Here is a 22,415-nt window from a genome sequence, read left to right as displayed (position 1 = left end):
CAAAGAGATGGACGAGGACAGTCTCTCGGTGAGTAGGGACCACCGTTTAACATAAGCTTCGGTTATGAAATTCCCAGCTGCTCCGGAATCAAGGAGGGCAATGACGTTCCTGTAACGTTGAGCAATTTGGAGCGACACTGGGAGGTTACAATCATGAGGAGATGGAGATGAGATCATTACTCCTAGCCGGCCCTCTCCTTGGCGAGCTAGGATCTGGAGTTTCCCCGTACGTTTGGGACAGGCGTTGATAGTGTGCGACGGAGCTGCACAGTAGAGACATAGAGACTCGGAGAGGCGTCTTCGGCGCTCAGCGGGAGATAGACGGGAACGACCAATTTGCATGGGCTCATCCTTGGATGGAGATGGTTGATGAGGAGGAGGAGCAGAAGATTTAGGAACGGATGATCTTCCTCGCTCGGTTGCTCTCTCTCTGAACCGTAGATCAACCTTCGTGCATAGTGAAATTAGCTCATCCAACTTAGAAGGCAAGTCTCTGGTAGCTAACTCATCTTTAATGCGTTCTGACAAGCCATGCCAGAATGCAGCATACAGGGCCTCGTCGTTCCAGGCCAGTTCAGATGCCAGGATTTTGAACTGTATAAGATACTGTCCCACAGTACGTGTTCCCTGGCGTAGACGGAGAATCTCAGATGAAGCAGAGGAAACCCTGCCCGGCTCGTCGAAGATGCGCCTGAATGATGCTACAAAGTCAGTATAGGAGGACAGCAGGGGATCAGACTTCTCCCATAACGGTGATGCCCAATCAAGGGCTGAGCCACTGAGGAAAGAAATAATATAAGCCACTTTGGTACGGTCACTGGGGAAGTTGCCAGATTGAAGCTCAAAATGGATTTCGCATTGGTTGAGAAATCCCCTGCAGAACCTTGGAGATCCGTCAAATTTTGCTGGCGTTGGAAGATGAAGATGTGGTATGGAAATGGGCAAGGTGGGTGGGGTTACAGCTGGAGTCACTGTGGTGGACGCACCAGACGTGCCAGGTCCACGGAGGGTCGTCTGAATCCCATCCAGCCGAGTAGAGAGATCCAGGAGACAGCGGATGATGTGACCTTGTGCAGCCTCCTGATGTTCGAGTCTGGCTGCCAGTTCTTGCATAGGTCTAGCCGCTTGATCCTGGTCTCCGGCTGGATTCATATGGTCAGTGCTTACTGTCACAACTGAGGGTTTAGGCTGACGAGAGGAAGCCTCAGTTGTAGGGGCTGAGATGAAATTAAACCTGGGAGGTTTAATCAGACCCCTGGACATGTAAGTGCAGAATGATTACCCGAAGGTGTGACCATGACAACCAGTTTAAAATTCAAAATAAAAGTTTATTAACAGACTCCGTGTGATAACAAGCAGTATTCAAGTTTAGCAAAGACAGTGGCAAATAACACAGTTCCTGGAATACATAACCATAGAAGGTTTCTCAGAGCACTGGTAGGTTTAGAACAGATGTAAAAGTCCTTTGATGGAATCACCTTACCAGGCCTGGTTGTAGTTGTAGAAATAGCCGAGGAACATGCCAGTAGTTGTAGCAGGTGAATCTGTAACTTGAGTATGCTGCTGTATCAGCTGGATGGAACCAGCCAGGTGGTAAGACACGGAGTGGATGCTGAGTGGAATCAGCCAGGTGATGAAATGCAGAGTGGATGCTGAATGGAATCAGCCAGGTACTAAAGTCACGGAGTGGATGCTGGATGGAACCAGCCAGGTGATAAAACACAGAGTGAATGATGTGAGATGCTAGGGAGCGTAGAAACAGAATAGCTGAAAGATGATTACCGGTGGTAGTGGATACTGCTGGTAAGGTTGGATCCGCTGGATCAGCACCGGTGTTTGGTAGAAGCTGGAATCAGTTGAAAGCTGGCTGCTTGGAAGCAGATAGTAGATAGCTGGAAACTGGACAGCCACGGAAGGCTGTAGAGTCAGGCTGCACTGCAAGATGGAAAGCAGGTGCGGGTCTCTTTGTGGATGCTGGAGACAGGAACTGGAACCTGGAAAAACAAGCCACAGGAGAGAGAGACTGGAACAAGGTATGACATTCAAAGCACTGACATCTATCTGGTCCAGACACAGGATACTTATACCTGCTGCTATGCAGGCATTGGCTGGGCAATTATGCAGATTCCAGGGACGGTGGATTGGAGGAATTGGAGCATGTGATCAAATCCAACATGGCTGCGCCCATGCTGGAACCTGGAGGGAAAACCTGGTTTGGAATGAAATGTGCAAACATAATGATAATGGCGGCGCCGGCCACGGAGGACAGGAGACGCCAGATGACTGTTATATGCTGAGACACTTGGAGGGCAGCAGAGGCCGTGGCAGGCATGATACATGATTCTGAGAACCTGCAGCAATAACACAGTAACGGCGGCGGAGGCCGCGGAGGACGGGAGACGCCATGTTGGATTCAAACATGGCGCCGCTGTGGTAGTGTCTCAGAATGACAGGAGGGATGTGCAGAGTGTTGACACAGATGAGATCCGGATTTGGAACGCTGGGCCAGTCTCAGAAGACACCTAAACGGCAGGTAATGGCGTCCAGATACCCGGATCGTGACAGTAGGAATGACAGCCTCGCTGGCCAAATGTCTTTCCGGGTGACTGGCTCAAGTACCACGTCATGATTCTGGTACATTTAATCTGGATCGGGAGCAGCAGGCAGGAGTTAGTTAGTACCATATAGTTTGCGGCCAGCCCTTGATCCCATGTCATCTCCTCCTCCAGCAGTTCAGTTTTTCATGTCTCTGTTTTTTTTTCTTCATTCTCCTCCATTTGTTGTTGCCTATGTCATCTTTTTCAGTACTTTTCTTGCCTATACCAGCATTCTTCCTTTTTCCTCTCTGTGTCAGCCTCTCTGCCCATCTTCTGTTTGTACCATCTTCTCCTGCTCTGCACCAGCCTCTCTGCACATCCTCTCTCTGCACCAGCCGCTATTCCCTTTCTCTGTGACAGCATTTCTGTCCATACCGTGTCTGCACTAGACTCTCTTCCCTTACTCTCCAGCCTCTCTGTACATCTTTTGTCTGTGCCAGACTCTCTGCCCATCCTCTGTGCCATCCTTTCGGTACACCTCTTCTGCCTTTGCCTGTCACTCTATGCCCATCACTCACTGCCTCTCCCTGTCACCATCTGGCTCTCCCTGTCACCCTTTGCTCCTCCTCATCACCCACTACTTCTCCCTGTCACCCTCTCTATGTCACTCCCTGCTTCTCCCCAGTGTCATCCACTGTTTCTCCCCAGTGTCAGCCATAACCTATCACCCACTGCCTCTCCCCAGTGTCACCCACTACCTGTCAACCACTGCTTCTCTCTATGGTCACACCCATGCTTCACTGTTAAGATTGCGTTTGCTGAGGAGTGGGCAGGGGGCCTAATTCAGAGGCAATCGCTGCAAGGGCAGCAATCACACTCTGAAGCCCTTTGTGGAGTGTGCATGTACAATCAGTAAGATGTGAAAGCATCTTACTGGTGTGATCGCCTCTGCCTGATTGACAGGCAGAGGCGGTCGCGGGGAGAGAGGGGGCGTGCCAATGGTGTCAGAACGTCGTTGGAGGGGAGTGGTCCAGACAACGCAGACATGTCACACAAAGCCGCTGTGACTTAAAACATGGCGGGTAGCCGCCTGCCAGCACAGCTAGGCTGTGCAGGCAGGGAACTACTCGGCTGGTGCGAAAGCATCGCCACTGTGCAATGCTTTCTCACCTGTGCCTGACATTCCGGGTGGACTAGCCCTGTGCCGTGCGTCCCCCCGCATGTCAGAGAATCTGATCGTTAATGTGCTGATTTTAGCACATCTACGATCAGCTCTGAATCACCCCCAATGTTAGGTTAGTGTCACACATAGGGGTGTATTTAATTCTTATCGGAAACTGCAGTCTTGTCGGAAAGACATCAGTTTCAGACTTTTTTAGTTCGGAAGGGGTTCCGACCTATTCAGTGGGGCTGCTTTTTCCCGTCAAGGTTTTTATTGATTCATAGGTAAAGGCTAATTAAAAGCCAATTGTTAGGGCAATGGGGGTCATTCCGAGTTGATCGCACGTAGAAACTTTTTGCTGCTCGTGCGATCAACTTGACGCCGCCTATGGGGGAGTGTATTATAGCATAGCAGGGCTGCGATCGCTTGTGCAGCCCTGCTATGCTGAAAAGTTTCCTGCAAAACAAGACCGGGGTGACACTAACTTACCCTGTGCGACGAAGGTCCCAGAATTGACGTCAGACATCCACCCTCCAAACGCATGGACACGCCTGTGTTCACCTCACCACGCCTGGAAACCGGTCAGTTGATGCCCCGGAATGCATCCTGCCTGTCAGTCTTCTTGCGATCGCCACTGCGATCACTTTTTTCCACTGGCGGCGTCACTGCCCAGCGCTCGGCAATCCCACGCATGTGCAATGCGTCCACGGCACATGCGCAGTTCCGACCTGTTCGCACCGCTGCGACAAACTGCAGCATGCGAACGGGTCAGAATGACCCCCAATATCTCTTACCTGTGCTAACTTGAAACTTCCACAGCACCGGGGTTGAATGCTACATTAACAGTATGTCAACTGAATATTTCAGTGTTCATTTGATTTTGTTTTTGGAAACAAAATAATGAATTCTGAATTTGAAAAATTACTTTAATAACCATACACACATTAAAAATACTGTCTGGAGCAATCTGTGTGCCATTTGTAATACAGACAAATCTGTTGACTTTTTAGGGGGCTGAATACTCTTGGAGGCCACTTTATTGGCTTTAGCGTCTGGACCAACATGAACTGAATAATGGAACATTGGCCCTCATTCCGAGTTGATCGCTCGTTGACGTTTTTCGCAGCGCAACGATCAGGTTACTACTGCGCATGCGTATCCACCGCAATGCACACGTGCGTCGTACGGGGTACAAACAGCATCGTTGCTGTGCAAAGCTTCTAGCGACGAATCCATTCGCACAACCGATCGCAAAGAGATTGACAGGAATAGGGCATTTATGGGTGTCAACTGACCGTTTTCTGGGAGTGGTAGGGAAAACGCAGGCGTGACCAGGCGTTTGCAGGGCGGGTGTCTGACGTCAATTCCGGGACCAGACAGGCTGAAGTGATCGCAAGGGCTTAGTAAGTTCAGACCTACTCAGAAACAGCAAAAAACGTTTTCGTCCCATTTGGCTGCACATGCAATCGCACACTTGCAAATCGAAAATACACTCCCCCGTGGGCAGCGACTATGCGTTTGTACGGCTGCAAAAAAGTAGCTAGCGAGCGATAAACTTGGAATGAGGGCCATAATGCAGGTAAATTAAATATTACTCTGGGTTTATTATGCAAGCATTCATGCATAATAACTATTGTGCAATGGAATAAACAGTAGAGATGAGCGGGTTCGGTTCATCGAGATCCGAACCCCCCCGAACTTCACGTGTTTTACACAGGTCCGAGGCAGCTTCGGATCTTCCCGCCTATCTCGGTTAACCCGAACGAGGCCGAACGTCATTATCACGCTGTCGGATACTCGCGAGATTCATATTCCATATAAAGAACCGCGCATCGCCGCCATTTTCACTCGTGCATTGGAGATTGAGCGGAGAGGACGTGGCTACATTCTCTGCCTGAAAAGCTCAATATCTGTGCTCAGTGTGCTGCAAATATCTGTGCTCAGTGTGCTGCATTGTGGTGACCACCAGTATATTATAGTAGTACAGTACAGTAGGCCATTGCTGTATCTTGCAGCTCCGTGTCAGATTCAGTTCTAGACAGTATCCTGATCAGTGCTCAATATCTGCTGCATTGCTGTGTGAACAGTATATACTATATAGTAGTACAGTGCAGCATTTTGGTGACCACCAGTATAGTAGTACAGTACAGTAGGCCATTGCTGTATCTTGCAGCTCCGTGTCACTTCAAGTATCCATATCTGTGCTGCATTGTTGTGAGCAGTATATAGTAGTACAGTGCAGCATTTTGGTGACCACCAGTATATATAGTAGTACAGTACAGTAGGCGGGTGATCTTCAGGTTGCCGAATGTCGGGATCCCGGCGCACAGTATACTGACGCCGGATCCCGACACCTGGCATACCGACAGATATTCTCCCTCGTGGGGGTCCACGACCCCCCTGGAGGAAGAATAAAAAGCATGGCACGCGTAGTGCGCCACCGTGCCCGCAGCGTGGTGAGCACAGCGAGCCCGCAAGGGGCTCATTTGCACTCGCCACGCTGTCGGTATGCCGGCGGTCGGGCTCCCGGCGTTGGTATGCTGGTCGCCAGGAGCCCGGCCACCGGCACACCATACTACACCCCAGTAGGCCATTGCTGTATCTTGCAGCTCCGTGTCACTGCAAGTATCCATATCTGTGCTGCATTGTTGTGAGCAGTATATAGTAGTACAGAGCAGCATTTTGGGGACCACCAGTATATAGTTGTACAGTACAGTAGGCCATTGCTGTATCTTGCAGCTCCGTGTCACTTCAAGTATCCATATCTGTGCTGCATTGTTGTGAGCAGTATATAGTAGTACAGAGCAGCATTTTGGTGACCACCAGTATATTTAGTAGTACAGTACAGTAGGCCATTGTTGTATCTTGCAGCTCCGTGTCACTTCAAGTATCCATATCTGTGCTGCATTGTTGTGAGCAGTATATAGTAGTACAGAGCAGCATTTTGGTGACCACCAGTTTATAGTAGCATAGTACAGTAGGCCATTGCTGTATCTTGCTTCTCTGTGTCGCTTCTAATATCCTGATCAGTGCTTAATATCTGTGCTCAGTGTCAGTGCTGCATTGTGGTGACCAGTATACTACAGTACAATAGTCCAGTGCTGTTTTCGCTGCTCAGTGTCAGTTCTCCGTAGTATCATCAGTGATCAGTATAATCAGTGCTCAGTAAAATCAGTGCTCAGTAAAATCAGTGATCAGTATAATCAGTGCGCTGTTAGACGTGCGCCCGTTTTCCGCCATTAGTGCATTGGTATTTAGACAATTGATGAAGTTATTGTGTCCCCGGTACAAAATCCCATCTAGATTCCACTTCACTAGGCAGGCGATAGCGAGATTTTACCAATTAATATCAGTGATTTATAATTAATTTTTAATTATAGTGATCTTGCCAAATGATTCCAGTGATTTTGTCATTTTCTTCCAGTGATTTGGACCAATAATTAGAGATGTGCACTTGAAATTTTTCGGGTTTTGTGTTTTGGTTTTGGGTTCGGTTCCGCGGCCGTGTTTTGGGTTCGACCGCGTTTTGGCAAAACCTCACCGAATTTTTTTTGTCGGATTCGGGTGTGTTTTGGATTCGGGTGTTTTTTTCAAAAAACACTAAAAAACAGCTTAAATCATAGAATTTGGGGGTCATTTTGATCCCAAAGTATTATTAACCTCAAAAACCATAATTTCCACTCATTTTCAGTCTATTCTGAATACCTCACACCTCACAATATTATTTTTAGTCCTAAAATTTGCACCGAGGTCGCTGGATGACTAAGCTAAGCGACCCTAGTGGCCGACACAAACACCTGGCCCATCTAGGAGTGGCACTGCAGTGTCACGCAGGATGTCCCTTCCAAAAAACCCTCCCCAAACAGCACATGATGCAAAGAAAAAAAGAGGCGCAATGAGGTAGCTGTGTGAGTAAGATAAGGGACCCTAGTGGCCGACACAAACACCGGGCCCATCTAGGAGTGGCACTGCAGTGTCACGCAGGATGTCCCTTCCAAAAAACCCTCCCCAAACAGCACATGACGCAAAGAAAAAAAGAGGCGCAATGAGGTAGCTGTGTGAGTAAGATAAGCGACCCTAGTGGCCGACACAAACACCGGGCCCATCTAGGAGTGGCACTGCAGTGTCACGCAGGATGTCCCTTCCAAAAAACCCTCCCCAAACAGCACATGACGCAAAGAAAAAAAGAGGCGCAATGAGGTAGCTGTGTGAGTAAGATAAGCGACCCTAGTGGCCGACACAAACACCGGGCCCATCTAGGAGTGGCACTGCAGTGTCACGCAGGATGTCCCTTCCAAAAAACCCTCCCCAAACAGCACATGACGCAAAGAAAAAAAGAGGCGCAATGAGGTAGCTGTGTGAGTAAGATAAGCGACCCTAGTGGCCGACACAAACACCGGGCCCATCTAGGAGTGGCACTGCAGTGTCACGCAGGATGTCCCTTCCAAAAAACCCTCCCCAAACAGCACATGACGCAAAGAAAAAAAGAGGCGCAATGAGGTAGCTGTGTGAGTAAGATAAGCGACCCTAGTGGCCGACACAAACACCGGGCCCATCTAGGAGTGGCACTTCAGTGTCACGCAGGATGGCCCTTCCAAAAAACACTCCCCAAACAGCACATGACGCAAATAAAAATGAAAGAAAAAAGAGGTGCAAGATGGAATTGTCCTTGGGCCCTCCCACCCACCCTTATGTTGTATAAACAGGACATGCACACTTTAACCAACCCATCATTTCAGTGACAGGGTCTGCCACACGACTGTGACTGAAATGACGGGTTGGTTTGGACCCCCACCTAAAAAGAAGCAATTAATCTCTCCTTGCACAAACTGGCTCTACAGAGGCAAGATGTCCACCTCATCATCATCCTCCGATATATCACCGTGTACATCCCCCTCCTCACAGATTATCAATTCGTCCCCACTGGAATCCACCATCTCAGCTCCCTGTGTACTTTGTGGAGGCAATTGCTGCTGGTCAATGTCTCCACGGAGGAATTGATTATAATTCATTTTAATGAACATCATCTTCTCCACATTTTCTGGATGTAACCTCGTACGCCGATTGCTGACAAGGTGAGCGGCGGCACTAAACACTCTTTCGGAGTACACACTTGTGGGAGGGCAACTTAGGTAGAATAAAGCCAGTTTGTGCAAGGGCCTCCAAATTGCCTCTTTTTCCTGCCAGTATAAGTACGGACTGTGTGACGTGCCTACTTGGATGCGGTCACTCATATAATCCTCCACCATTCTTTCAATGTTGAGAGAATCATATGCAGTGACAGTAGACGACATGTCCGTAATCGTTGTCAGGTCCTTCAGTCCGGACCAGATGTCAGCATCAGCAGTCGCTCCAGACTGCCCTGCATCACCGCCAGCGGGTGGGCTCGGAATTCTGAGCCTTTTCCTCGCACCCCCAGTTGCGGGAGAATGTGAAGGAGGAGATGTTGACAGGTCGCGTTCCGCTTGACTTGACAATTTTCTCACCAGCAGGTCTTTGAACCCCAGCAGACTTGTGTCTGCCGGAAAGAGAGATCCAAGGTAGGCTTTAAATCTAGGATCGAGCATGGTGGCCAAAATGTAGTGCTCTGATTTCAACAGATTGACCACCCGTGAATCCTTGTTAAGCGAATTAAGGGCTCCATCCACAAGTCCCACATGCCTAGCGGAATCGCTCTGTGTTAGCTCCTCCTTCAATGTCTCCAGCTTCTTCTGCAAAAGCTTGATGAGGGGAATGACCTGACTCAGGCTGGCAGTGTCTGAACTGACTTCACGTGTGGCAAGTTCAAAGGGCATCAGAACCTTGCACAATGTTGAAATCATTCTCCACTGCGCTTGAGACAGGTGCATTCCACCTCCTATATCGTGCTGAATTGTATAGGCTTGAATGGCCTTTTGCAGCTCCTCCAACCTCTGAAGCATATAGAGGGTTGAATTCCACCTCGTTACCACTTCTTGCTTCAGATGATGGCAGGGCAGGTTCAGTTGTTTTTGGTGGTGCTCCAGTCTTCTGTACGTGGTGCCTGTACGCCGAAAGTGTCCCGCAATTCTTCTGGCCACCGACAGCATCTCTTGCACACCCCTGTCGTTTTTTTTAAAAATTCTGCACCACCAAATTCAAGGTATGTGCAAAACATGGGACGTGCTGGAATTTGCCCATATTTAATGCACACACAATATTGCTGGCGTTGTCCGATGCCACAAATCCACAGGAGAGTCCAATTGGGGTAAGCCATTCCGCGATGATCTTCCTCAGTTGCCGTAAGAGGTTTTCAGCTGTGTGCGTATTCTGGAAAGCGGTGATACAAAGCGTAGCCTGCCTAGGAAAGAGTTGGCGTTTGCGAGATGCTGCTACTGGTGCCGCCGCTGCTGTTCTTGCAGCGGGAGTCCATACATCTACCCAGTGGGCTGTCACAGTCATATAGTCCTGACCCTGCCCTGCTCCACTTGTCCACATGTCCGTGGTTAAGTGGATATTGGGTACAACTGCATTTTTTAGGACACTGGTGAGTCTTTTTCTGACGTCCGTGTACATTCTCGGTATCGCCTGCCTAGAGAAGTGGAACCTAGATGGTATTTGGTAACGGGGACACACTGCCTCAATAAATTGTCTAGTTCCCTGTGAACTAACGGCGGATACCGGACGCACGTCTAACACCAACATAGTTGTCAAGGCCTCAGTTATCCGCTTTGCAGCAGGATGACTGCTGTGATATTTCATCTTCCTCGCAAAGGACTGTTGGACAGTCAATTGCTTACTGGAAGTAGTACAAGTGGGCTTACGACTTCCCCTCTGGGATGACTATCGACTCCCAGCAGCAACAACAGCAGCGCCAGCAGCAGTAGGCATTACACTCAAGGATGCATCGGAGGAATCCCAGGCAGGAGAGGACTCGTCAGAATTGCCAGTGACATGGCCTGCAGGACTATTGGCATTCCTGGGTAAGGAGGAAATTGACACTGAGGGAGTTGGTGGGGTGGTTTGCGTGAGCTTGGTTACAAGAGGAAGGGATTTACTGGTCAGTGGACTGCTTCCGCTGTCACCCAAAGTTTTTGAACTTGTCACTGACTTATTATGAATGCGCTGCAGGTGACGTATAAGGGAGGATGTTCCGAGGTGGTTAACGTCCTTACCCCTACTTATTACAGCTTGACAAAGGCAACACACGGCTTGACAAATGTTGTCCGCATTTCTGTTGAAATACTTCCACACCGAAGAGCTGATTTTTTTGGTATTTTCACCAGGCATGTCAACAGCCCTATTCCTCCCACGGACAACAGGTGTCTCCCCGGGTGCCTGACTTAAACAAACCACCTCACCATCAGAATCCTCCTGGTCAATTTCCTCCCCAGCGCCAGCAACACCCATATCCTCCTCATCCTGGTGTACTTCAACACTGACATCTTCAATCTGACTATCAGGAACTGGACTGCGGGTGCTCCTTCCAGCACTTGCAGGGGGCGTGCAAATGGTGGAAGGCGCATGCTCTTCACGTCCAGTGTTGGGAAGGTCAGGCATCGCAACCGACACAATTGGACTCTCCTTGTGGATTTGGGATTTCGAAGAACGCACAGTTCTTTGCGGTGCTTTTGCCAGCTTTAGTCTTTTCATTTTTCTAGCGAGAGGCTGAGTGCTTCCATCCTCATGTGAAGCTGAACCACTAGCCATGAACATAGGCCAGGGCCTCAGCCGTTCCTTGCCACTCCGTGTCGTAAATGGCATATTGGCAAGTTTACGCTTCTCCTCCAACAATTTTATTTTAGGTTTTGGAGTCCTTTTTTGGTGTTTTGGATTTTACATGCTCTGTACTATGACATTGGGCATCGGCCTTGGCAGACGACGTTGCTGGCATTTCATCGTCTCGGCCATGACTAGTGGCAGCAGCTTCAGCACGAGGTGGAAGTGGATCTTGATCTTTCCCTAATTTTGGAACCTCAACATTTTTGTTCTCCATATTTTAATAGGCACAACTAAAAGGCACCTCAGGTAAACAATGGAGATGGATGGATACTAGTATACTTATGGATGGACTGCCGAGTGCCGACACAGAGGTAGCTACAGCCGTGGACTACCGTACTGTGTCTGCTGCTAATATAGACTGGATGATAATGAGATGAAATCAATATATATGTATATATAATATCACTAGTACTGCAGCCGGACAGGTATATATATTTATTATGTAATGACTGATGACGGACCTGCTGGACACTGTCAGCTCAGCAGCACCGCAGACTGCTACAGTAAGCTACTATAGTAGTATGTATAAAGAAGAAAGAAAAAAAAAACAACCACGGGTAGGTGGTATACAATTATGGATGGACTGCCGAGTGCCGACACAGAGGTAGCTACAGCCGTGGACTAACGTACTGTGTCTGCTGATAATATAGACTGGATGATAATGAGATGAAATCAATATATATGTATATATAATATCACTAGTACTGCAGCCGGACAGGTATATATTATATATTATGTAATGACTGATGACGGACCTGCTGGACACTGTCAGCTCAGCAGCACCGCAGACTGCTACAGTAAGCTACTATAGTAGTATGTATAAAGAAGAAAGAAAAAAAAACAACCACGGGTAGGTGGTATACAATTATGGATGGACTGCCGAGTGCCGACACAGAGGTAGCTACAGCCGTGGACTAACGTACTGTGTCTGCTGATAATATAGACTGGATGATAATGAGATGAAATCAATATATATGTATATATAATATCACTAGTACTGCAGCCGGACAGGTATATATATTATATATTTATTATGTAATGACTGATGACGGACCTGCTGGACACTGTCAGCTCAGCAGCACCGCAGACTGCTACAGTAAGCTACTATAGTAGTATGTATAAAGAAGAAAAAAAAAACAAACAACCACGGGTAGGTGGTATACAATTATGGATGGACTGCCGAGTGCCGACACAGAGGTAGCTACAGCCGTGGACTAACGTACTGTGTCTGCTGATAATATAGACTGGATGATAATGAGATGAAATCAATATATATGTATATATAATATCACTAGTACTGCAGCCGGACAGGTATTTATATTATATATTTATTATGTAATGACTGATGACGGACCTGCTGGACACTGTCAGCTCAGCAGCACCGCAGACTGCTACAGTAAGCTACTATAGTAGTATGTATAAAGAAGAAAGAAAAAAAAAAACAACCACGGGTAGGTGGTATACAATTATGGATGGACTGCCGAGTGCCGACACAGAGGTAGCTACAGCCGTGGACTAACGTACTGTGTCTGCTGATAATATAGACTGGATGATAATGAGATGAAATCAATATATATGTATATATAATATCACTAGTACTGCAGCCGGACAGGTATATATATTATATATTTATTATGTAATGACTGATGACGGACCTGCTGGACACTGTCAGCTCAGCAGCACCTCAGACTGCTACAGTAAGCTACTATAGTAGTATGCATAAAGAAGAAAGAAAAAAAAACACGGGTAGGTGCTAGGTGGTATACAATATTATATATATATTATATACAATTATATATATAATATATATTAAACTCATAAACTGGTGGTGATTATTAAACTGGTGGTCAGGTCACTGGTCACACTATCAGCAACTTGCAAGTAGTACTCCTGAGTCCTAAGCAGACAATCACAATATATATTATACTGGTGGTCAGTGTGGTCACAAACAATGGCAGTGTGGCTGGCACTCTGGCAGCAAAAGTGTGCACTGTACGTTATATGTACTCCTGAGTCCTGAGTCCTGCTCTCAGACTCTAACTGCTCCCCACTGTCAGTGTCTCCCCCACAAGTCAGATAATACAGTCACACTATCTCTCTCTATCACTTCAGCAAGTACTAGTAGTAGTAGTACTCCTCCTAATGCTCCCCAAATTACTACTGTGTCTCTCTCTGTCTCACTCTCTTCTCGAATCTCTATAAACGGAGAGGACGCCAGCCACGTCCTCTCCCTATGAATCTCAATGCACGTGTGAAAAATGGCGGCGACGCGCGGCTCCTTATATAGAATCCGAGTCTCGCGATAGAATCCGAGCCTCGCGAGAATCCGACAGCGTGATGATGACGTTCGGGCGCGCTCGGGTTAACCGAGCAAGGCGGGAAGATCCGAGTCGCTCGGACCCGTGTAAAAAAACATGAAGTTCGGGCGGGTTCGGATTCCGAGGAACCGAACCCGCTCATCTCTACCAATAATACCATTGATTAGAACAAATAATTCCTGTGATTTTGTCATTTTCTTCCAGTGATTTGGACCAATAATACCATTGATTAGAACGAATAATTCCTGTGATATTGAGGTGTTTGTGTTGCTTAGCTTAGCCATCCAGCGACCACAGTGCACCTCTTTTTCTCTTTTCTTTGCATCATGTGTTGCTTGGGGACTATTTTTTTAAGTGCCATCCTGTCTGACACTTCCGTATATGTCCAGTGGTACCGCCATTTTATATAATTCCCGACATTACTGCCATTTAATTCCAGTGATTTTGTCATTTTCTTCCAGTGATTTGGACCAATAGTACCATTGATTAGAACGAATAATTCCAGTGATTTTGTCATTTTCTTCCAGTGATTTGGACCAATAATACCATTGATTAGAACGAATAATTCCTGTGATTTTGTAATTTTCTTCCAGTGATTTGGACCAATAATACCATTGATTAGAACGAATAATTCCTGTGATATTGAGGTGTTTGTGTTGCTTAGCTTAGCCGTCCAGCGACCACAGTGCACCTCTTTTTCTCTTTCTTTGCATCATGTGCTGTTTGGGGCCAATTTTTTTAAGTGCCATCCTGTCTGACAATGCAGTGCCACTCCTAGATGGGCCAGCTGTTTGTGCCGCCCTCTTGGGTCGCTTAGCTTAGTCATCCAGCGACCTCGGTGCATATTTTAGGACTAAAAATAATATTGTGATGTGTGAGGTGTTCAGAATAGACTGTAAATGAGTGGAAATTATGGTTATTGAGGTTAATAATTCTATAGTATCAAAATGTCCCCAAAATTCTATGATTTAAGCTGTTTTTGAGGGTTTTGGAAAAAAAACACCCGAATCCGACAAAAAATTTTAAGGGAGGTTTTGCCAAAACGCGTCCGAATCCAAAACACGGCCGCGGAACCGAATCCAAAACCAAAACACGAAAAATTTCCGGTGCACATCTCTAATAAACAGCAAGCAATAGTTGGGCTGCCACAACTGTAAAAGGGCAATAAGTAAGTACAGCTTTAAGTAGATAGTCCCTGTACACTAATTGTTAATCTAAGGTGAGTATAATATTTTTAAGCAGTCTCTTTGGCTGTTTAAACAAACTGTGCATTAATTAAATTTATTCAATGCTATCGAAAGAAAGCCCTATAGTTTGAATAGAATAGGAAATAAATGATTTTTTACCCCACATATAAAGCCCATTGATGTGAAATTTGACTGTACAACATGATGTTCCAAATCTGCACGGACAGTGAAAGGGTTATATAAGCAAGAACATGTTGATAGGCGTGAAACAGTACAGTTCATTTAATTGAACCAGAAGAGGGCAGTGCTGCTTTAGCTCAATCATTTTGTTGTACTTCACTGTATGTTTGCTGTTAGTCAGCCACCAATAAAGTATATGATGAAACTTGAACAATGACTAACAAAGCTCCACATTGCACGTTGGGATGGGAGTTCTATTTAAGTTCTATTTAAGATGGGATGTTGCCCATAGCAACCAATCAGATCGCAGGTATTATCTTCTAGAAGGTGCTAGATAAATGAGAAGTAGAATCTGATTGGTTGCTATGGGCAACATCCTATCTTAAAAAGTACTCCCATCTTAGTAAATTTACCCCGTTATCTAAATTGTTGTTCATACAATTTCACTTTTTAAAAAAAAAATATATGAATTTTTATTAAAGATTTTCAAGAGTATATAACTCAGTACAGAGGGGGATAGGGATACAGAAAGAAGAAAGAGGGGAAGGGGAACAAGGGAAAATCTGGTACACAAACACACAATTTCACTTTTTTAAGCCAGAAGGATTAAAATGTAAACTCTCATGAGCGGGGCCCTTTTCCCTCATATGCTTTTCCTTCTCTTACTTAACCTTCTTCGACAGCGCAGTTTTCTGCCACCCTGATACTTATCGCAGTGTAATCTGCTCATGTAGTTATGGTCTATGTACCCTGTACTTATTCTATATTGTCTTCAACTGTAAGTCACTGTTTTCCTGTTTTGCTTATTTGTCAATGTACTCTGTAATTGTGTGCTGCCGATCCATTGTGGCGACATATAAAGAATAATAATAATAATAAATAATAAATTGCTGCAGCCACGTTACACAGAACAGCATATTTAGTTGATTTGCATTATGCTGATGTGAGAAATCATACTGATACTGTTCTATTTGCAAGCTTGGCATGATGAAATATGTAATTATTCAATGTACCTAGTCAGAGCCGGCCCTAACCAGAGCCGGCCTTAGGCATAGGTAAAATAGGCAAATGCCTAGGGCATTTGGTATGTTTAGTGGCACCAGAAGCTTCTGCTGATTAAAATGATGGGGGTCATTCCGAGTTGGTCGCTAAGTTTTTCGTTCGCACAACATATTCGCAAAGTTGCGTAAGTGTAGTAAATTTGCGAACATCCGCCCCCAACGTATTTTTGCACATTCGTACGCAGTATTACACAAAGTGGGCGTACGCCAAATGACATCGCAGCAATGCGAAACCATCGCAGCATTGCGAAACTATCGCATTAACACATACTTCATCGTAAAATTACTAAGTTTTAGTATATTTACCCATCCATGTTAAAAGTGCACACTTTTGTGGACAAACGCACCACAATGCTTTTTTTTCCCCCTATTCAGTGGAATTACACCTTTATGTTAAAAGTCCACAAGCCCTCCTCAATTACGAACCCAATTAGTGTAATTAATGTCAATGGTCCTGACCAATTAAGTCTCCAAAGTAAACCAGAAGAACACTTTGTAGCTCTAATTGGCCAGAAACATTGTTGTTTAAATTTGTAAAATATAGATATTGTAATTTTTATTGTTATAATGCAAATGTTTGAAGTATTGTGTATATGTGTAGTGTGTGAATAAATGTCTTTTCATGTATTTAAAAACCATAACCTCCTAACGAGTTTTGTGTGTGTAGAATTTTGTGTTTTATATTTTTATTTTTAAGCTTAAGTAAGATGTGTGAACTGTTTAAGGTCACCAATTTCTGCAAGGCAATGTGCTGTTCCTTTATAGCATAAATAAGCACAACACCCACTTAACTTCAACAATTTTATTATTTTTTTAATTTTTTTTTTTTTAAAGAAACTTTTAACAAAATAAAAATAAAAATATCACAGATTTTTTTCTATTGCCTCGATATCTGCTAACACTTCCCTTAAATGGGCTTTCAGCCGCCCTAAAAGTTCAGGCAAAGTGCTGGGATCTCCAACTGCAGAATCTGAAAAGAAGAGTCAAAGAAAACATTAATAACTTACTCACATTACCTATTATACAAGCAGGGCACAAAGCACACTTTAATGCAGGCCTGGCCAAACTGATGCCCTCCAGCTGTTGTGAAACTACATAGACCAGCATGCCTTGACACAGTTTTGGGGACAGAGAATGCAAAACGGTGTCAGGGCATGCTGGAATGTGTAGTTTCTCAGCAGCTGTATGTCCGCAGTTTGGAGAGGCCTGCTTTAATTCCTAAGTGACGACATCATGGCTGTTTTCAAGATAAATCAGTAGCAGAACAACACACAAGCCTGCTCAGCAATCTTTTTTTGTTTATTACAAGAAAGTGGACCACACCATGGGGTACATTTATTACTACTGGAGTTCTATTTAAGAAGGGACGTTGCCCATAGCAACCAATAAAAATAAAAATATTATCTTGTAAAAGTGGACTTACAAATTTAAACTATAATCTTATTGGTTGCTATGGGCAACGTCCCATGTTAAAGAGAACTCCACTTAAGTAGAAATGTTACCATCAAAACTGAGCACAGATAAACCATGTTGTCCTGGCAACCCTGTTGAACTAATGAGTGTCGACCTAGAGTGGACACACAAAACATTGCACACATAACACTACATATAATGACACTCTTTAAAAATTCAATGCAACATGTACACCATGAATAATAACTCTTTTTTTTCCCCTTGGTAGCGTATTCCCAACAGTACAACAGGGCATGTTTTGAGATTGTAAGTCTAAGTAGGTAATCATTATTGTAAAAATGTAAAAACACTTACTTTCCTCCACAACATTGTCACTTAGCCCATCTGGGGCTTCTTCAGCCCATTCGCTGGGTGGTGATGCCAGCTGGATGGGGGAAGGCGGCTGGATGGGGGAAGGAGGAGGGATTGGGGAAGGAGGAGGGATGGGGGAAGGAGGCTGGATGGGGGAAGGAGGAGGGATTGGGGATGTTATTTCAGAGGGTGGGTCTGATTGAGAGGGCGAGGGGGGCGGAGAGAATGTTAGGCCAATAGAGGGTGAGGGGGGCTGAGAAGGTGATTTGGAAGTTGAAGGAGAAGGGGTATGGGAAGGAGGAGAAGGGGTCACAGAAAGAGAAGGAGAGGTGGGGTGAGAAGGGGAGTGGAAAGTGGAGTGGGCCTGGGAAGCTGAGGGTGACTGGGAAGCTGAGGGGGATTGGGAAGCTGAGGGGGACTGGGAAGCAGAGGGGGATTGGGAAGCTGAGGGGGACTGGGAAGCTGAGGGGGACTGGGAAGCAGAGGGGGATTGGGAAGCTGAGGGGGACTGGGAAGCTGAGGGGGATTGGGAAGGGGAGGGGGAGTGAGAAGGGGAGGGGGACTGGGAAGTGGAGGGGGAGTGAGAAGGGGAAGGGGGCTGAGATGGTGCCTCATGTGTTGCTTGCCGTTGTGGTCGTCCTATAATGATATTTGTGTTAAAATTTAATTTGCATGTTAAATTACATACTAAACAATTGTAAATTTCACTGTTCTGTTCCATGTAAAAGACACAGTGGTTTTTTTTAAACAAAAAAACAAAACAAAAAATCCTCTTCATGTTGCCCACAGCAAACTAAATGAGTCCAAACAATTATTTGGACGCTCATTCCTTAATCTATTCCATTGAGTCATATTGATTGGTCTAGGCAACATCACCAGATCACTATTCAAGCCACCTTATTATATAGACAGCACTGATCAAGTTTTTTGGTACAGTTTCCTGCCTGTTTTTTTTTTCAGGAAAACATGCACTTGTTTGGTGACATTTTGCTACAGTCAGTACAGTTTGCCCTAACCACACACACTGTCCTATTGTAAAAAAATGTTCACTCAGTGTTGCAATTAGCCTACCACTTAGTGTAAATTTGCACAATTTATGCTATTAATCTTATGTAATGTAACTTACTGCGTGCATGCATTGCGCGGATTTGCTGCCGGATCTCCGCCAACAGCTCTGGAGTCCTCCTGCGGAGATCACTCCATCTCCTCTCCAACTGTATTATTGTCCGCCTGCTGCGGACGCGAGAACGCAGCAGGCGGCGGACCTCCGCGTAGGCCTCGCGCTTAACCCGATTTGGGATGAAGCGCCCAACGCGGCCTACGCGGCGGTCCATCACCGCAACCAGGACGCGGAGCTCCCGCCTGGTGAAAGGTGCCACACGCATCATGGCAATGGCGTTTTCCTTATTTGGGCATATATTTATAGTGTCTGCTAGCATGTGATTGGTCCAAAATCTATGCTGTAATTTCTAATAACTTTATTGATCTTTGCAATGCTGGGAAGAGCAGAGTGTTAATTAGCACGAGCGGAAATACGCATTCGCAGAAGGAATTTAAAAAAAATTAAAACATAAAACAAAACAAACAGACACAGACACACACACAGTTTTGGGTAAATTCAGATACATATCTGTGTACTCACCACAGTTTGTGTGATCATTCAGCTGGACAGTCACAAAGTGGACAACATTAAGTTTCATTTGTGTGTTTGTTGAAATAAACAGGATTTTAGGATAGAAAACAAATAAGGACACTATTTAGCAACATCACAGTATTGTTTTTGCAAATAACACATTGTAAGCTTAACGTGTTAACGGATTTAGTGGCAAATAAATATTACATATTCCAAAGCCAAAAAATAATTACCCAATGGCCTTACAATAGCAAACAAAAGGACAAAATTAATCAAAATACAAAAGCATACTGTGGTTTTATTTTGATTAAAAAAGAGAAACTTAAAACACTATACCTGAAATATTCCGCAACAATGCTTGCCCTGACTTGGCTCCCCCTCCGTGTAACACTCCCCCCACCGAAGTGTCGGACAACCCCTGGCTCCTCATCAGGCAATTCCTCTGTCTGAGGAAGCTCTACGCTACTCCTTACCGCGATGTTGTGTAGTATAGCGCACAGGACCACTAGTTTACTTGCCATCTCCGGCGAATACATGATGTCGCCACCAGTGCGGTGGAGCACACGAAACCGCCCTTTAAGGACCCCAATTGTGCGCTCCACCAGCTGCCTAGTGGCAGTAAGCGCGGAGTTAAATGCCGTCTGTGGTCCTGGCCTGGGATTACGGTAAGGAGTCATGAGCCAGGGGGTGCAAGGATATCCACGGTCTCCTGTTTGATGATAAACCAAAATTAGAAATAGTCTATTTTTAAAAAAATTTAAATATTTTACACAAAATTGTGCAACAACTCACCCAATAACCACATGTCTGCTCGTTGACTTGATCTTAATCTGTGCCATATCCCTGATTGTCTAATGACATACGCATCATGGGAACTTCCAGTAAACTTTGCATTCAGGGAAAGGATCTGGAGGGATGGCCCACAAACAACCATTACATTCAGAGAATGAAACAGTTTCCTGTTTCTATAAATTTCTTCATTATGTTTTGGTGGCTGAATAGCTACATGTGTGCCATCCACAACCCCAATAACATGTGGGAAGCGACTACCACCTTCCTCAAATTGCCGCTTCACCACATCTAGGGCACCAACATCCAAAGGCATAGCAATAAATTGCTTCACACGCTTTAGGAAAGCCTGGCAGACACGCCGCAGGACCTTACTGAACTGGACCTGCGACATGCCAACCAGGTCTCCTACCACATGCTGATAAGAGCCTGTAGCCAAAAAATGTAACACAGCAAGGAATTGTGTCAATGGTGGTATTGCTGTAGGATACCGAATTTCAGACTCCAGATCACTCTCTATTATGGAGAGAGTGTCTAGGATTAGATGTGGTGGCAGCCTGTATCTACGTACAACCACATCATCTGGCATCCCAAAAAGTAGGACACGGGGTCGGAAAATTGGTGGCCTAGCACGCCTCCGTTGCCTTGGTTGATGAGGAGCCGGTTGTGGTTGTGGGGCTGGCGGTTGGGGTGGGAGTGCTGGCGTGGGTTGGGGAGGTAGGGCTTCGGCAGCAATAAATATTGACATCACACACTTTAAAAAATAAAACAAAAAAAGGTTGAATAAGACAAAAACAAAGTCCAAAAAATATACAACCAAAATTTTTTTAAAAAAAGGGGGTGTCAACTTACTGCAGGAGCGTAAGACATTTTTTCTGAGTTCAATTCAGGAACAAAAGGAATATTATCACAAAAAAGATAAACAAAATTATTTTTTGGATGAAAGCTACATATGTTAAATTGTAAATGTTAAAAATAGTATTTAAAAAAAAACACAGCATCAAACACATCACAAACACCTACTAAAAAATAATGACTAATTGGTTTAAAAAATTACAATAAAACAAACAAAAAGTTAGCCCTTTAGTAGCTAGTCCAGCCAAGAACAACACTACTTTGCTGATCAATCCTGGTAAAAAACATAGCATTTATTAACAAGATGGAAAACAAACATTATCAAAACACTTTGAACAAACACAAACAGGCACCAACACAGGCCAAGGGAACTTACCTGATCCAAAATAAAGAAAGGACCAATTTGTGTTATATAGCACACAAATTTGAAATAATAGACTCGGGTTACGTCACCCAAAACAATTCTCCTACAAGAGACCAAAAATGACAGTCAAAAACAACATACAGACCATTAACACAAACAGGCACCAACACAGGCCAAGGGAACTTACCTGATCCAAAATAAAGAAAGGACCAATTTGTGTTATATAGCACACAAATTTGAAATAATAGACTCGGGTTACGTCACCCAAAACAATTCTCCTACAAGAGACCAAAAATGACAGTCAAAAACAACATACAGACCATTAACACAAACAGGCACCAACACAGGCCAAGGGAACTTACCTGATCCAAAATAAAGAAAGGACCAATTTGTGTTATATAGCACACAAATTTGAAATAATAGACTCGGGTTACGTCACCCAAAACAATTCTCCTACAAGAGACCAAAAATGACAGTAAAAGCAATGAAGCACAGGTTTATTTGCACAAATGGACTAGCAAAATATATATGTGTAAAAAAGACTAACAAACAATCAACATAAAATAAAAACTTTTTATTTAAAAAAAAAACAACAAGACGAATTCCAGAATACTCACAAACGTAAATTCGCAGACAAAATGCTACACTGTCTATATTCTAAACGCAAACGAAAGGACAAATGTATGCTTGACAATTACTCACTTGGAAAAATCCTATAGCACCTTCACGCACAAGCCAACAAACTCAACAGTGCAAGAAACTCCAAACTACCTACACTCACAGCGTGCAAAGTAGGCCCTTAAATAAGCAGTGCAATCAGTAACC

General features: G+C 45.0%; 2 long non-coding RNA genes across 2 annotated transcripts in view; one reads left to right on the top strand and one right to left on the bottom strand.

Moving 5' to 3' along the window:
* LOC134948923 (uncharacterized) overlaps positions 1 to 22,415 on the top strand; it is a 210,901-nt gene that overhangs the window by 57,379 nt on the left and 131,107 nt on the right. The window lies entirely within an intron of this gene.
* LOC134947705 (uncharacterized) lies at positions 18,386 to 20,644 on the bottom strand. Its single transcript, XR_010182711.1, has 4 exons — positions 20,375 to 20,644; positions 19,919 to 20,291; positions 19,592 to 19,613; positions 18,386 to 18,588 (listed from the first exon to the last, which is right to left on the bottom strand). It is a non-coding gene; the product is annotated as an uncharacterized LOC134947705 (long non-coding RNA).

Source organism: Pseudophryne corroboree, chromosome 8, assembly GCF_028390025.1.
Source record: "Pseudophryne corroboree isolate aPseCor3 chromosome 8, aPseCor3.hap2, whole genome shotgun sequence".
NCBI lineage: Eukaryota > Metazoa > Chordata > Amphibia > Anura > Myobatrachidae > Pseudophryne > Pseudophryne corroboree.
This window is presented reverse-complemented; position numbering and strand designations above follow the sequence as displayed.